We start from the raw sequence: 17,054 nt of genomic DNA on the forward strand, positions 1-17,054 counted from the left end.
AGCGGAGCCCCCTGCCCCCCCGCGCCTCCTCCCTTCCCCGCGCCTCCCCAGCAGAGAATAAAGGCTTTACTTCCAAGCGCTGCTCTTGCCTCCTGGGATTCTTTTGCTGCTCTCGTGATTTACAGCTCATCACAACAGTCACCAGCAACTCCTCCAACAGTGGGACAAGACCTTATGCCTAACTGGCAAGGCAGAGGAGTGGGAGTTTCTCCTCAACCAGCCACAACGAGTTTTCTCACGTGGACTGGGAAGGCCTGGCCTATCAAGGAGTCATCAGGGAAGGAGAGGGGACTCCCAGCGCTTGCCCTCGCCTCTGTGTTGCTGAGCTAAGTTCATGTGCCTAGGTTAGGGTGCCTGTGGCACGAAGACTGCTGTGCTTCAGAGTTCTTGTCAAATGTTTCCATGGCCAGCAGTCGATTGCCTTCCGTTAATTCAGTGCGGCAGGAGCCTTGCGGCCCACCGCAGTTGCCGAGAAACCACAGAAAATCGACAGGCGAGAACAAGTACGGCTCACACTTCACACTCAGAGTGTGGAGGGTTGGGGCTTTTCTTGTTTTCTCTCCAAAAGACACAGAATAAAGGTGAGATGAGCACTGCTGCGGTGGGCCAGGCATTCTGGCGTGGACGTGACTGCCAGGCTCAGAGCTGAGATAGCGCAGGGCACGGGGGTGGCGAGAGGCAGGAGAATCGCCCCCAAGTAGAGGAGTGCTGAGGGAACCCTTCTCTCCTCCCCCGGGTGCTGGACCACTGTGCTTGCGCAAGCAAAGTTTGCATCCTGAGGGAAGAGGCGCTCCTTGTAAAGACAGTGGCGCAGCCTGTGTTTGGAGCCTGGAAAGGCAGGTGGAAGCTGTTCCGGTGGCTTGAGCAAACACCCCCCCAGAGAGCTGATGGCAGTGGCTGAGCAGCACACAGCCTGGGGGCAAGATGTAGGCACTGCTGACCCTTGTCTGTCACCTTGATTTCTCTGTACAGAAAGGGAGGAGTGTTCCAGGAGCCAGTGTATCCTTTGGGCAGCTCCAGCAGCCACAGCGCATGCAGGGAGGAGCTACTTGGTACCATGGGAAGTCTGCCCTGCTCCAGGACTGGGAAGGTCATCGCAGAGGGCAGCATGAAACCCACTGGCTCACCAAGTGTTTTCAGCTCAGCAATGAGAGGAGGCCCAACTCCACTGAAGTTGCCACCCTTCGCACCCCCACCCACAAGCACACAGTTCTGCTGGGAAGTGGAGCGCTGGAGAAGAGGAAAAGCACCTCAGGCTGACCCCGGGTGTCAGAGAGATGTTACAAGCAGGGGACAACCAAGGCAGTTACCAGAGAAGGTCCCTGGGAGCCAAGCTTACTCTAGCTCAGGTGGTGCCAAGCTCCGCAGGGGCCTTAAGGGGCACGTCAGCTCAGAGAGAAAGCAAAACTTGGTGAGAAGTAGTACTTTTAAAACTGTGTTGGAACAGCAAAGAGCAACCCCAGAAGCCCAGGCGCTTGTCGAGGTGGCTGAGAACATGGTGCTGGAAGTGTTGCAGAAGGGGAAAGAGCTGGAGCCGTCTGTCTGCGTTTCAAGGAGGGCTCCCCTTGAGGTTAGTGGAAGGTAGGGCTGGAATGCCAGCGCCTTCTGCGCCTTTTCATCCAGCTCTCCGGGAGGAAATTGGACTGGTGGCTAGAGAGATCGTGGCTGGTATGCAGTGTCTTTCTCTGCCCTTTGTGCAGCAGGCAGCAAGGAGTCCGGAGACTGGGGGACTGTGTCCTTCCAGCAGGGCTAGGGATGTTAGTAGAGCCTCTTTTCTTTCCCCATTGAATGGGAGTATGATCATAGCGCAGACTGCAGCCCCTACTCTGACTTGTAACCTATGAGAAATGGACGAGCTCAGAGGAAGATGATTTTTGAAAACATAACTGATTTTTCAAACTCAGAAACCTTTGCAACTAGTCCATTAGTCATCGTTAGGGAGGAGCTGGGGAAATAGGGGCTTAAACGACAGTGAGATGATACCTTGTGGGTGCTTATTTGTCCCTTCCTTGACAGCATTGCATTTAGGAGAATGAATCAAGCATTCATACCGTTCTCAGAGCAACTGCTCACCGTGTTGGCAGGCCCCTGGAAACAAGGCCTCCTGAAAGGAGCTGAGTGAGCTGTGATGCCAGGTCTGCAGCTGAATCAGGGCGTGTCTGTGTGTGCTCTCTATGATGCTGCTACAGTGTGGTCTTTATCGCATCTAGGACAAAATGTGGTCCTGCACTTTGTTATCTCCTGGCCACAGTAGGGTGTTGTAGGGTCCAGTGGCATATAGACACTTTCAGGATGTGCATGACAGTTGGCAAGGGAAGGAGTGGTGGGTGGAATGGATGAGCCTGTTTTAAATGTGAATAGTGTAAAATAGAAGTAGGAAAAAGGCCAAAAGTTTTGGCTCTAAGTGGAAGGAGATATGGCATCTGTACTTCACTTTCAGGGAATGAGAGCCAGTAGCAGTTGGATAGAGATTAATCATGTACTGGTGACAGCCCCCATCCAGCCAAAAACTCCAATAGTTTGTAGCAATATGAACTCCCAGCTCTGAAGATACAGTGTGCAATATAAGCCCAAGCCTGTAAATTTGCAAAGGAAAGCTCTGATCTGTGGGTTATTTTTTCACCCCTGAACAGCACAATCCTGTCAGACAAGTAGCCAGTGTTCCTCTCCCCACTATGATAGCCCAGCCACCAGTTTTCAGGCTGGCTCCCTTGCTGCCATGACAGCAGGAGATGTGCCACCCTGTGAAGGCAGAGCGCTAGCCCTGAGTGACACATCTGAGAGCAAATGTGGTACCTGGGGAATGTACGCTATGGATGGGCCCTATGGAAACACAGACCCATTCTTAGCAAAAGCCATGGGCATGGCTTTTGCTAAGAGACGATCCAGGCTCGGTAAGATGGAGGAAAAGAAATATTTTACCTGTACTCCATGAGTCTTACAGCTTCTGCAAGTTGCAAGGCTGGTAGATGAAGGCTTCTGCCATTCATTTAGGTTTGAGATGTCCTTGTAATCACCTTGAATTGAAGAAATGGGAGAAATAAAGCAATAAACAGGGAACAGTGTGATGGAAGGCTCCTGGAGGTAGTGACTGTCCGGTTGCAGGTTGGCATTGCTCCCTGAGAAGACAGAGACGTGGCTCGACAATTCCAGACTTGTTGCTAAATACAAGAGTGACATCACACCCGATACTCTGCTGGAGATCAACTGTGAGCTAGAGGAAGGTGCTGCATTAGCAAAGAGGAAGCTGGAGTTCTCTATCCCCAGGGAACTACTGAAACAGAAACAGACAGCATGAGCAGACACTGGGACAGCAGGCAGAGGACCTCCCTTCCAGCTCTGGCTGCTGACAAGGGTGAGAGGGTTTAGCACCAATCTTTCTGAGGGATTCAGACAGTTCCTGACATGGGGGATTCTTTGCTGGTGCTGGACTGACACTTTTTAATACATTTCCCACTGGCTATGAAACAGTCATCCTGTAGTTAAAGTCAGCCATCATAGCTGGCCAGACAGAGGGGCAGGGCTTCGATTCTCAGTATTAACCCCCAGCACAGAGAGCAGAACTCCAGAAGCACCAATACAATACCCCTTCACCTCGCACCCATGTCAGGAAGCCCTGGAATGAATTTGGGAGTGCAAGGGCCACATCCCATGGTATCATGGCCTGATTCAACTACTGAGCAAGGGGAAGGGCTCATCACTCACTCCGTTGCCTGCTTCTCACACAAGCTGGTGGAACTCTGGGCAAAATGTGGTATATCCTAAACACTGCGGGACTTGGCTTGCCACCATACAGTCTTGAACAGCAGAAATAAAGCAGAAGTTCACAGTAATACTGCAGTGGAGAAATGCTGCATTAAAGCAGGAAATATCCAGTGTACATTGCAAATGAAGAGGTTTTTCATTTGTGTTCTAAAGGAGGAAAAATACTGCCAAGCCTAGTTAATAACATAGGAGAGCTCTTGTGGCTATCAGGGATCTTCAGCTCTAATCTCTTCTGATAACAATAAATTGAACCAGCTCCTCTGCTGAGGGTTTTCTGTAGCTGAATCATGCCCATATAATAAGAGAAATGGGCACTGTCTCACCTATTTACCATTTCTTCATTTAAATAAGTTTTTAAGCTACGCTTTTCTTCCTTTAGAGACATCTGATTTACTGCATTTTAAATGGAAACCTCTCCAGCAACAATAGCTTTTTCTATCAAGATTTGTTTCTGTTGAACTGTTATTATTCAAGTTATTAATTTGTCATTTTACGCAGAATATGATCACAGGAAGAGATGAGCAAAAAGGGTTTATTCACCTGCAGGCAGAGCGGAATAGATTTAATTACAGCAAAGAAAGTGGCAGTTTTTAGAGTGTGTGTGTGTGTGTGTGTGTGTGTGTGTGTATCAGCCCAGCAGTTTAAAAGCTTACACAGCAATCTGCATAAATTACTGTGCATATTTTTTATTTAGATTCTTACACCTAATTTGATTAATGATAATGACTTTGACAGGGTCATAGTGAATGTCCTGTAAGGGAACAGAGTCTATCAGTTCTGGTGTTATTCTCTCTGGAGAGAAAGCAAACACTGGAAACTGGCCTTTAATTTTCATTTGAAGATATTTTCCTTACCTTTGGTGTGGAGGCAGAAGGAAAATGCTGGTGTTCACAGGAACTGGGAAGATGAAGAAGCGCTTGCATGCTTGAGACGTGGTGCTCATTTTCTGAAGCTGAGCAAATAGCAGGAATGCAGCAGTCTGTGCTGCCCTACTGAGACCAAGATGAGAAACAGTTTTTTCTGAAGGAAATTTTGTGGGGGTGGGTATTAGCGGGCATTCTTGTAATTCAAGTTTGAGTGTGGATACAGGCCTCTTGAAGGAGCAAGCCTCTCAGATCCCCTTCCCTGGCTGAGTGCTCTAATAGCTGACTGAGGCAATAAAGTGAAGTTCTTCATCTAGGTGTTTTGTGTGCGACTTGAGCCAGAAACCACATCTGGATCCTGTGACTGTCAACTGCAAGTTGGCATTTGCAAAAGGGAAGTTGTTAGGAAGTGTTACAAGTGTTAATTAGAAGATGCTGACAATTTTAACCCCATTTCTTTCCTTTGGGGAACTGTGGCACACTTGCACCCATATTTCTTCACTGAGAGGACAGCACAGCACTGGAAGAAATCCCAGCGAGGTCATGGGATCTCTATCCTTGGAGGTTTTCAAACCTCAGCTGGAAAAAGTCATGGCTGACCTGCTCTAGTGTTGGTGCTAATCCTGCTTTGAGCAGGAAGTTGGCCAGAGACCTTCAGAGATCCCTTCCAGCCAGCATTTCTGTGATTCAGTTTTGTCTGCCTGGAAGAGCCTTTGAAGAAGTGACTTACTTTGGGTAAAAGAAGAGTAAGCTAAGAATATGAACCCACTCTCTCTACATGAATGAAAAAAGAAATTTCGCAGTAAAAAAAGTCCCCATTTTTATGGGTGCTGCACAGAGGCAAGCGATCTTGCATCTAGTTTTAGGAGAGCAATATAACTGGCTTTGACAGCCTGGCCTAATAATAATAAAAAGGCCTAGCTCCTCATAGTGCATCCTGATAGCAAAACTAGAGTGTGAATTTATCCCATAAAAATTCATCTACCATGGCTAAAGCACTGCAAATTGAATTCTGTATTTTGGTTGTTAAAAAAACCAACATAATGATAGAAACATTGCTCAGCTCCTGCAATTGTATCTTGTTAAAACATCACTTAGAGTAATTTACGGGGTTTGATTAAAACATATATTTACATGAACTATCATTTTCCATCTCTCCCCTCCTCTTCCTCCCCCCCCCCCAAGGATGTAAAACATTTTGTTGAGACTGGATTTCTTCAAACAGAAATGATGAGCCCATTACCCTGCACAATAAAATCCTGCCACACTTTCGTATTGCCTATATACCACACTGTCGCCAGCCACGAGCTTCAGTTAGCACTCAGAGGGTCTAAGGATATGTAGGATGTCCCCTACAGTGACTGAAGATGTGTTTTGGGAAGTTTAGAGCAGCAGCAGTTGGGGAAGGCAGGGGAACATGTCTGTACTGCTGCCTAAAGCTGGTTCTGCAGGGAGCTGGTACTTTGGAGCTACGGGTGTGCTTGTCTTAGGGACCGGGTTGAGCCCTGCTGACCCTCACGTGTAGCATCCCCTCGTGCTTGTCACGGAATATGCCACAGAGGGTGGAGGATAGGATGCTTGCAAGGATAAAACATGGGCAAAAGGAGAGGCATTCATGTTAAAGTACTTATAGTCTCCAAAGAGTGTGTTCCTTGACTGCGCTCTGTTAAGGTCAGCTGTACTAGACTGGAGCAAAAGTCTATCTAGCTCAGGCTCCTGCCTTTGACAGTGAGCAAGTGGGGGTAAATATAATGATGCTTCTTCTTATCACTGTCCCAAGAGTGAGGAATGTGTAGTTTATGCACTTCCTGAGCCAGAGGCTTGGGGTTTTCTTTTGAATTTAGTGGCCTTCCTAGTGGATTATTCCTTCATGAACTTGTCCAACTGCTTTTTGAATCCCTGTAAAATTTCATATCCACAGGATTCTGCAGTGATAAATTCTACAGCTGATGTATGTGATGTGTGAAAAATACTTCCTTTTGCCTGTTTTGAACCTTTCAATTACTGGTTTCGCTTAATGATTCTAAGTTCTTGTGTTAGAAGAGACCACAAAGAGTCATTTTCTGTTTACACTTACTACTTTCTGTGCCTCAGTACTATCTTCACCTTGTTTTTTCTGTTTTCCATCCTGAAAGACCCTAATATATTTAGCTGTTCCTCATTTGGAAGCTGTTTCATACCTTTGATTATTTTTGTTGCTTTCCCCTGGACTTTTTTCAGTTCTACTTTATTATTTTTGAAACAGAAAGACTAGACTGTGCCCAGTATTCAAGATGCAGGCAAACCATGAATTTATGCAGTAGCATAAGGCTGCAAAAGAGATGTTCTCTGTTTTGTTCTCCAATAATTCCTATCACTTTATTTGCTTTTTTAACCATTACCAAATTGTCACAGAACTATTTGTTATAGCCCTGAGATCACTATCCTGCATGCTCAGAGCCTACTATTAGGAATATAGAATTGCTTATACCCACATGTTCATCACTTTACATTTACCTATATTGAACTTAAATCATCATTTTGTTGCCCATTCATCTAGTCTCACAGGTCTTTGAATTCTTTGTAATTCTTGGCAAGCAGCCCTTATCTTTACTACCCCGAGTAACTGGTGTTATTAGGAAATGTACTTAAAGCAACAGAAGTACACAGAGACATACACACAGTTGTATGTACCAGTGAATGTAGATGTAAATGCATACACACACTCAGACTAGAGATTTAACTACTCAGCACTGCTCACCATCACTACATGTGGTCCTGCCAGTGAAGTGCTGATCATCCTTAGTTTTGTGTGCAATATTCACCAAATTTGGGATCACGGAAGAACTGTCCCCTCGGGGCATGCTGCAAGGAACTGAGAATATGGAGGATATTTTGCACTGAACAAGGACTTTCTTCATCATAGGTTATCATTACCATTCCTGTTGCAATGTCCCCAAACTGGCTTAGACCCATGATATTAAGTGCAGTTCATAATTATTTGAATCCAGTTGCATTTGACAGGCTTTGATAGATCCCAATCACAGCATCCATCTCCTATTTCCAAGACAGTTGTTAGAAGCCCTGATTATTTCCTAACTTTGATTCTGTTTGCACATTGCCACTGATTTCATGTGATGTGCACTCCTGGGAGATGTGATTTTTATAATAAAACACATACATTTACAAGAAATTGTTCCAGAAGTAATATTCTGTGACTTTTCTGTTAGCTGCCAGCAATCTGTGGCAGTGCTATCAGTAGCAGCAGCAGCAAGTGAACTACCCTTTCTCACAGATGCATTACACTGGAACCAACAAAACATTTCTGTATCAGCCCACAACTAAGTCTGAGCAATGGCTCCTTGAGAGAACAGAGACATGGAGAGGCTGAATAAAAATACTTTTCCACTTCAGCACATGGCACTATTTCATATTTTCAGCATAAAGATGCAAGCTTGCCTCATATAGGTGGTGGTTTTGATCAGTCCTTCCCCCAGAAATGAACACAGAGTTGCTTTCCACATTCTTTATGGGGCAATTAGCAGTCCCTCTAAAGAACTTCACTAGAGCTTTTCCTCTGTTCAGGCTGTCAGTCACCTGCACATGGCTGGCAAAGAGCTGTTGCAGGAAAAAATGACGGAGACCAAGGGTTTGAGAGAACAGGCTGGTCAAGTAGCCAAGGATCTGGTGGGGAAGCAAAAAAATACTGTCTTAGCCAAACAGTCCTGCGCTCTGGAATGACTCCTGTCCTCTAGGGACTGCAAAAAGTCCAGTGATGTGCTTTTAAAGGCAGACCAGAACCGCTCAAAAGTAAGCAACACTTAACCTATGTACACCTGGTTTCAAATGAAAACAATCCCCACAGGATGAAAAAACAGAGTAGCTGTTTTGTGTGTGTATATGTGTGACACTTAGGATGATTGTTAATTACCTGTTTAGAGGAATGTGTATGCCATTTTTTCAGACTGAAATTTTGCAAAAGAAGCCAAAATTCTTCTTTTTTTTCCTCTCTGTTCTTTTATGACACACTTTCGACTCCACTTATGATAGTTCTGGAGAATAAAAAGGAGAAAAACACTTTATCACAGGGCTCTTTTCCCACTGGAAGGAAGTGAAAAAAGCAAAAGAGAAAGTGAGAATTTACTTCTCTTTAATTTTGAGTTTCTCTTTGACACCTGGAAGGGAAAATAATCCCTTCTTGTCACTGTTTTTCCTTTCTTTTTTGCACTGGAAACTATAAGGGGAGGAGACCACGAGTCTTGGAAAAATGAATAAAAATAGCAACTTCCAAGCAACCACATTCCTTTTCCTCCTTCTTCCATAGTTTCTAGACTCTTGAAACTTGTTTTTGATGTCTTTTGCACATCCATTTTGATGTCTCTTTCCACATCCATTAAAGCCAAACCTGTGCATCATCAGGCAACATCAGCTTAGTACAAATAAGTTATCAGCATCTGACCAACTTTCTGTAGAACTGGAAGATAAAAAAGGCCTTTGTGCTGGTTTTATGCTGGTACCAGGAGAACAGACGGTACTGACGCTAGTGTAAAGTTAGAGTGATGCAGACAAGTGACTGACCTGGGATAATGCCACTTGCAGAAAGCTAACCTGCATGGCTCTTGGAGCAAATTTGATCCAGTGGAGAAAGCCTGCAACATCTTGCATCATGCAGCTATGGCATTTGTCACCTGGTGCTAGATTCTCAAAATCCAGCTTTTACCACCACAGGTGAATCCCAGCCAGTGGGCTTTGAACTCCATTCTCCCAGGGAAGGAAGAACATAGAGTAAATGGAGCCACTGTGCCCACAGACTTTGCTCCATGCAAGAACATCCTTCAGACGAGTGGCCATGTTCCCCATGTTGTTTCAGAGGCAGGTCAGTGCCTAGGCTATTGCAGCACCTGACGAGTCGGTGGCTCTGGTGGTGCTTTCAGCTCCGGGCGGGAGCTGCCGAGTTCTCCAGCAGCTGGAAATGCTTTGAAGAAGAGCTGAGCTTTATCAAATGCTTGCATTGTGGTCTCCCTTTTTGACAGTAGCAGTGGGGACCTTTGGGGGTTTTGAAGACTGATTTTAATCACTTGCCTGATTGAACTGATTGTCTCCTTTAGCTTTGATATTTCTTATCATTAGCCTACTGACCTCATGGATTAAGATATTAATCTTCAAAGCCAGACCAGCTTTGTTTACACTCGGGCTGCAATTGTGGATTTCTGCGCCTGCCTTTCCCAGCGTGGGATTCATTTCTCAGCACTGGTCAATAGGGGTCATGCTCTCACCTACAATCCAGGAGGGCTGGGAGAAGCTGCAAGATTTGCACCTGGCAGCAAAAACTCTGCAGACCTGATCTTCCCCTCACATCTGTTCTCTATAGAAATATTTAATTCCACTGATTTTAGCATAAGATTAAAGAGGATGACATGTCCCCTCCTCTGGCCGGGTTTAGAGATGAATTTTTCATATATTTATTGGGGGGGGGGGGTTGTGCGTTCCACATCTTTGCTTTATTTTTCAGAGGAACCAAGCTTGCATTAAAGTTCTTCTGTCTATAATCCAAGGCTTGCTTTTTTTCACTGCAGTAACACCTGGAAAATCAGATGGATTAGGACAGCCCACAAGCGCCTTATGCTAGCTGTTCCACAGACAAAAAGCTGGACCCAAACAGCTTGAGGCTTAAGACAAACCAGAACAGATGGATCTATCAGATGGCCCCTGCAGTGAGCCAGCTGGTGAAACAGTTACTAGAACGCATAGGTTTCTACCACAGCAAACCAGTTCTGCCACGGTTGGTTACTGGGGGGGGGGGGGGGGGGGTGTCTCATGGATGACAGTGTTCATGTTGCATGAATGCCGCAGGCGTGTGCTGCCAAGGAAAGAAGTGTGCTGCTTTCTCCCCACCAGCTGCTTGCAGTGGCCCCCAGAACCCCCTTCTCTCAGGCTGAAACAAGCCTTTATAGGGCCGTGGGGCAGCCAGGCCCTTCCTGCACTTTACAGACCCTCGCCCCAGCCTGCCCCACTTGCTTCAGGGGCTAAAAATAATAAACAGGCAAATGTTATAGTCTGGGAAGAAGGAGAAAGTGCCTGTTCGGTGAGCGACCACAGTGCCTCTCATTTGCAAGCACCAAGGGAGACCTGCAGTTGGAGGAGCTTTTCTGGTTTCACCCTTTGGAGGGAGACCATCTGATTTACCACCTGGCCATTTGAGCCTCAGAGGATGTAGGGCATGTAGAAATAGTCTACATGCCTGATTAGGCACAAATCTGGAACAGAGCTCCTCTGACTTAGCTACATGTGAGGACTAAGGGATGTTACCTCTACCTGTGTCTGTATCTTAACAGGGAAAGCACCTCTGGGCTCCTTTGCTAGAGCACATACCATTGCTGTGAAGACTCAGACTCTCAGGATCCAAGGTCACCACTGACTCCTCTCTGGGTGGAAGTCCCATTTTCTCTGATCATTTCCCATCTGTGCCAAGGGCTGAATTAATATACTGAACGGGATCACCACCTTGCTCTCCTCCCCAGGGGACTATTGCCTGTTTGAGCTGAAGTAGCAATCAGGCTATTCTCTGCCCCCGTGCCACTTTGGTAGGGCCATAATTGTAACTACTAGTAAGCAAACGCCAGAATCCGCTGGAGGGCTGGAATAGGGATTATTGTGGAGTATGTGGGAAATAAAGGAAAGTATATAAATAAAAAGCGAAGGGGAGGTTCAACATATGTATTCATTGTTGCTTTGCACTGTTTCAAGGTGGTTTTGTTGGATGTTCCTATTTTTAATTAAATGTTTAGGAATAGTGGAGAGGCATCATGTAACTGTTTTTAGCAGCACATGTAATTGTTTTTAGCATGCTAGAAGATGCGAAACAAAGAGTTTCCCAAAGAGCTCACAGTCTACAGCTTGGGTCTTGAAACTTTCTCCAATGCATGGTTACCAGCCTGCTTGCACGGTCACTGGTGTTAGTGGGGCTTCAATGGACACAGGATCTGTGTCTCTGGTTTTCATGACAGAAGTGGGACTTTTGATTACATCTAGTGTAGGACTACCTTAAGAAATGAATGATCTGGGAAAAATCAAGGAACTCTCTCTAAGAGAGAGAACAGCAGCCACCTAGGGCAGTGAATTCACCTTCTTCAAGTCCTTCTTGGGGCATATGAGCCACAGCGAGTGAAAGTCAGAGTAGTGCTGCAGACCTGCACTTACAGGCTCAATCTGTGCTCTGCGAGCAGTGTGAAGGGCTTGTGTTGACCAAGCTAGAGTTGTGGAGGAAGGTGCTCACAAATTTGGTTTGTCAGCTGTGAATGGTTTCATGTTCCCCAAGATGGAGGGAGAGACTTCAGGCAGGTCAAAATGTTTGATTTTCACAGTTTTTCAGGAGAATCTGAAAACCAAACATTCACCTAGCTCTGGAAAACTTCCCTTTTCTTTTAGGAGTCAGCCATCAGAGGGCTTGTCCATACCTGCTTCCCAGACGATGTTAGGTGCAGTTGTCGCGGTATCAAGACTCAAGATGAGACAAGCCCGTTCTGGGGAAGGAACACAATGAGTGTAAAAGCATTCAGACTGATACTGCACCTCATTAATATAAATATATTGGAATAAACTATACTGATATAAGGTACCAGCATGTCAGCGAAATTGCACCCAGATAGGACTGTGCTCATTCTTCTGACCTGGAAAAAACAACAGAGAAATCTTGCTCCTCAGCAAAACAAGATGCAAATTGTAGTCTTCTTCTGAGAGGCTTTGCAGTTCCCGAGCAAGGCTGGCTTTCTACAGGAGTGAATTTCACCCTGCTTCGTAGAGCTGGCTTTTTGCTAAATGCGGCATTCATGAGACTATCTCCCAAGGGTGGGAGCAATGGCAAATATTTATTTATTTATTTATTTACACATTATGAAAGGCCCTTCTCTCTCCGAGGCACAGGGAAAGGCTAGTCTGATCTGATCTCCTGTGTCACTCGTAGGTCCAGTCCAATGACTCATCAAAGCTCCAGTCTCAAGAAACTGTGAGTGACAATGGAAGGGCTGTTGCAAAGGCAGACCTGCTTGAAGCCGTGTGTGTTGTCCTTGGCATGTGCACTGCGGCAATGGACCCACCACCCATCAGGTGCAATTACTGTTCACCCCATTTTTGTGCAGGCGTTGCAAAATAGGGCAGCGGGGAAGGGGAGCAATTCCCAGTGTGTGGGTGCATCGGGTGTCTGGGGAAAGCTGCTGGCGAGGCTGGAGACACCAGTGTGCTGGCCAAGCCGTGGGAGAGGGCTGGCGTGTTTGCAGGCATGGCTGCCAAGAGCAGCGTGAGAGCACACAGAGGTCTCAGCTGCAAAGAGGGACTCACAGCAAAGCCACTTAGCTCCATCCCTTGGAGTCAGGCTGTCACCTTCCCCTTCACTGTGCTGTTAGGAGGTTTTGTTTCCAAAACCAGGTCCTTCTATCCTTTAGTAGCTTCTCCAAGAGGCCCCAAAGGAGTCTTTGCACTACAAACTCCTGCAGCAAGTCAGGAACCCAGCCAGGATTTTGGGGGGGCTGGTAGCGTCAGAGCTGGCCCGAAGGTTTTTGTTTAGAGCAGGAGACCCTGGGTGATTAATCTGCAGACAACCCACAGGTTATGCTCCATTAATCCAGAAAGATGAGATCAGTTCCAGCTTCTGCAAAGGCTGCCAAGGCCATCGAGAGGGCTGGAGAGAATGCAGTGAATGGCTCTGAAACAGAGATGTCAGTCTGGCCTGATTTTCTCAGTCTTGAGATCCTCCAAAATATGAATTTTTTGAACATTTGTTTCTCACAGCAGGAGCTATTGTTTCTGACATATTTATCCCGCTCATTGCTACCTTGAGGTATCACTTTTGACAGATAACCTTCTTAAATTAAACATACAAATGTGCTGTACTGAGAGGGAAGATGTGAACTGTAATGGTTCTGAGGATGACTGCAGAAACCTGCCCATTGGCTCCTCCTGAGCTGCAAGATTTGCTTCTTTAATAGGAAAAGAAATGGGGGGCAGCATGATCAAAGGGGTAATGGGGAAAGAGAACCCAGGTTTGGGATTTAAGATAAAATGCTATTTGTATTAAGAGAGAGAGGCCAGGGGAAAGAAATCAAATCTCTAGTATGGACGTGATCCTGCTGTATGAAACAGAAGCCAAGTTAAAGAGAATGGAGCTGGAGTTCAGCGGTGAATTAAAGGCAGGAGATTCAGCTGGTCCAAAGCCCAGATGCTTTGCACAGTCTCTAAGACTTTCCTGAAATCTTTCCTCACACTTTTTCCCAGCCTCCTGCCCTTTGCAGCTCTGGAGCCTTCTGGTTGCTCTGGTAGATACCAGCAGCTCTTCCCAGGGACAGGGCTTGACCTAGGCAGAGTTCAGAGAAGAGGATGAGGAGATCCCCAGGATAACTCCAACGTGACTGGCATGTCATTGATTCATGTTACATACTTGAACTTTCTGTCTCCAGTGTGAAACCCAACAGCCTGACCAATGTGGGGACTGTATCCTTAGGATGACATGGCCTCAAGGGATGAAGCAGGATGGTCATCCCCAAAAGAAGTGCTCCAAACCCGTGCCTGTTTTTTCTCTTTAGCCTCAAGCTTTGTGAGGCTCCAGTTCCTCAGTGCAGCGATGACAGGAGAGTGCTGGGATGTTCACAAGCTGCTCTTTCCCCAATGGGGAGGCAAACAGCTCCCTGAGATGCTAATGCTGTGATGTTAAGCACTTTGCCTTCTGGAGACATCACTGCACTGATGTAAATCCCTCGGTGTCTGTTTCCTTTGCCTCTAGCTCTTATTGTCTCCAATCTGCCCTACAAAGGGTCAGTCTTCATTATTTGTCTGTATGGTACCTAGTCAGGCTTTATCTTTGATCAAGGGCTATGCCTATAGCATTGGTCGTGTAATTCAGTAGAAAAGGTTTACTATAATGTGACAGCTTCCCACTCAGATGTTGCAGAGGTCTGTAAGAACAACATTGCTGTTCAGCTCTTAAAAGCGCAGTGAAGGAGTTAGAACATGCAACTGCTGTGGTCTGATATGAAATGTGCAGGCTGGGTATATGCTACACAGCCTTCTGGGGTTAGGCCTTGGGTTGCTCAGAGGACTGATGGAAATGAAGGACCTGGTGGAAATTCTGGCTGTTGCATCCTGTCCCCCATTACTGCCTGGGGGTCACCACTCCCTACAAGGGATGGCAGAGGAGTCAGCTTGTGTCTGTATCTAACCCCTTCCCCACTCCCAATCCCCTCTTGCACATTATCCTAAATTGCCAGGAAAGATGGATTTTCATTGAGATGCCAAAATATGACTGCCCAAGGTTGAGGTAAAAGTTTACAATTCTTTCCGTCACCCTTGTCAGGAGTGCTGGCAGCCTCTGACAAAGAGCAGAAAATAAAGGTGGGACTGGCTCAACTCAACCCCTTGCTTCCCAGCTCCACGGTTTACCACAGCTCCGAGGATGGAGCCAAGAAAACCATGGCAGTACCGCACCTCCAAAAGTTGGGGCTGGAGGGGAACTTGGTGTGGGCTGGGGGGGCTACAGGTACTTGGGGATTGCTTCCAAATGAGAAATGATTGTTTTCCAAAGACTGAACCAGACATTTCCTTCTTTCCAGTTATTGCACTGATTATAAAATTTATGCAGTTATTCTGAAGCTGAGTCAGATCACGCAATTTCCATCAAGTTGCTGCCACATGTTATCCTGTACTCCCACCCTGACCCCTTATTGGAAGGAAGGTTTCAATCTGATCTTTTCCTCCTGGTTTTTCTTTTCCTCCAGTTTCCTACTTTTTCTCTTTACTTCATGCCATTCCTCTTCTCTCACTGATGAAAAAGCTTTGACTGATTCTTCACCTCCCTCCCCCAGACGAAATGCCCAGTTACTTGACGCTCTGAAATTGCTAATAGCTCTTGCTGCTTCTTTTCCTCAATGTAGTATTTCTGAAGAATTACTTATCCCAGCTCTCCATCAGCTTCTTGACTGTTCTGGGCAGACACACTCAACACAATAGCTGTGCAACAGTAACATCACCACTGTGATACCATGCTGCTGTGTGTCTATAATTAAGGTGGAGGTTTATGATTCAGTGTGTAGGCTTTGTTTTTTCTTAGTGAACTGTGAGGAACTCTCTGGAGAAAGCGTTTTTGCTGTTTGCTTGATTACGGTTCTATATATTCCTCCTGAATTCTCTCCCCACATAATGTCAAGAGCACTCTTTTGAAAAATGGATAATCTATATGGTGAATTTTACAGCCAGGTTCCAGTTCTAAAAGTCAGAGATAAAACCAATCACTGGGAAGGAAGAAAATGGAAAGAAAAAGGAGAAGAAAGAGAGTGAAAGGAGGGAGAGAAGCAACTTTAAAAAGTGGGGAGAGAAACAGGAGAGAGGGAAAGAGACTAATGAGCAGGAAATGAAGCCGCGCTGTTGGAGCCCTGCTGCGTATGGCAATATGTTGCAGGAGAAATGAGGGGCAGGGAGAGGAAGGGCCACTTAGGGAATCTGGAGAAAATTGGTCATGTCCAAAACCCGGGCCCACAAGTCTTTGTGCACGAAGCCAGCTGATGGCCGCGGCAGCCGTGCAGAACAACGTGGGGTGTGTGCGAGCCACAGAGACCCAGCTCAGAGAGGCTGTTTCCATGTCTCAGCCTGTCCCTCTTCCACCAGCCAGTGCCCATCTCCTCCCACAGGGTGCAATCTCCGCTGCCAGGATAGCCTGCCCCTTTGCAGTGCTATTTATCCAGGGGTTTTCAATATCTTCCTGTTTATAGGTCTTTAACAATTTTCCAGCAGAGGTCTGGATCTCATTGTTGCTTTCTTATACTTAGATAAAGGTACAGAATAGCGCCACTTTTCATGTTAGTCTTCAGGTGATAAAAAATGCTCCTGTACAGATACCTCTACAGCGCCAAGGTACCTCTCGGGTCCCTGCTCATTCCAGCTCTGTATCTTCCAACTCCCTCAAGGGGCTGCTGCCATATGGTTTTGTTGTGCTGTTTCATAGCATAGATGGGCTTGAAATTCACTTCATAAGAAATAAGAGGAGTAAGGAAAAGCAAATATTTAAGATATTTAAGAATGGATTGAAACAGCACTGGCAGTGAATTTTGGCCAGAAAAAGGTAGGAATGGATTAAAAAAAAAAAAAGTATCTGAGAATTTCCCAGATGAAATGCTTTCCTTTGGAAACAGCAGCATGCTTCATTAGAATGCTTTTATAATAAAGCCTTTCTTGTCTAATAAGTTTTTTTTTTAAATTTCTAGAGAGTTTGCAAATTTAAGAATCAGCTTAATTGAAAGAAAAGGGGTTAAATGATTAAACTGGCCCTCAGAAATGGATTGGATTAAACTGAAATGTTTCCTTTCTCTAAACCTGAACTGAAGGTTAGGTTTGAGGGACAGTGGTACTGGAGGTGTCTGATTTTTCACTTTATCTATCAAAGAAAAAGTCCATTGTTTGCCC

Source organism: Apteryx mantelli, unplaced genomic scaffold (assembly GCF_036417845.1).
Source record: "Apteryx mantelli isolate bAptMan1 unplaced genomic scaffold, bAptMan1.hap1 HAP1_SCAFFOLD_44, whole genome shotgun sequence".
In the NCBI taxonomy this organism is placed as follows: Eukaryota; Metazoa; Chordata; class Aves; order Apterygiformes; family Apterygidae; genus Apteryx; species Apteryx mantelli.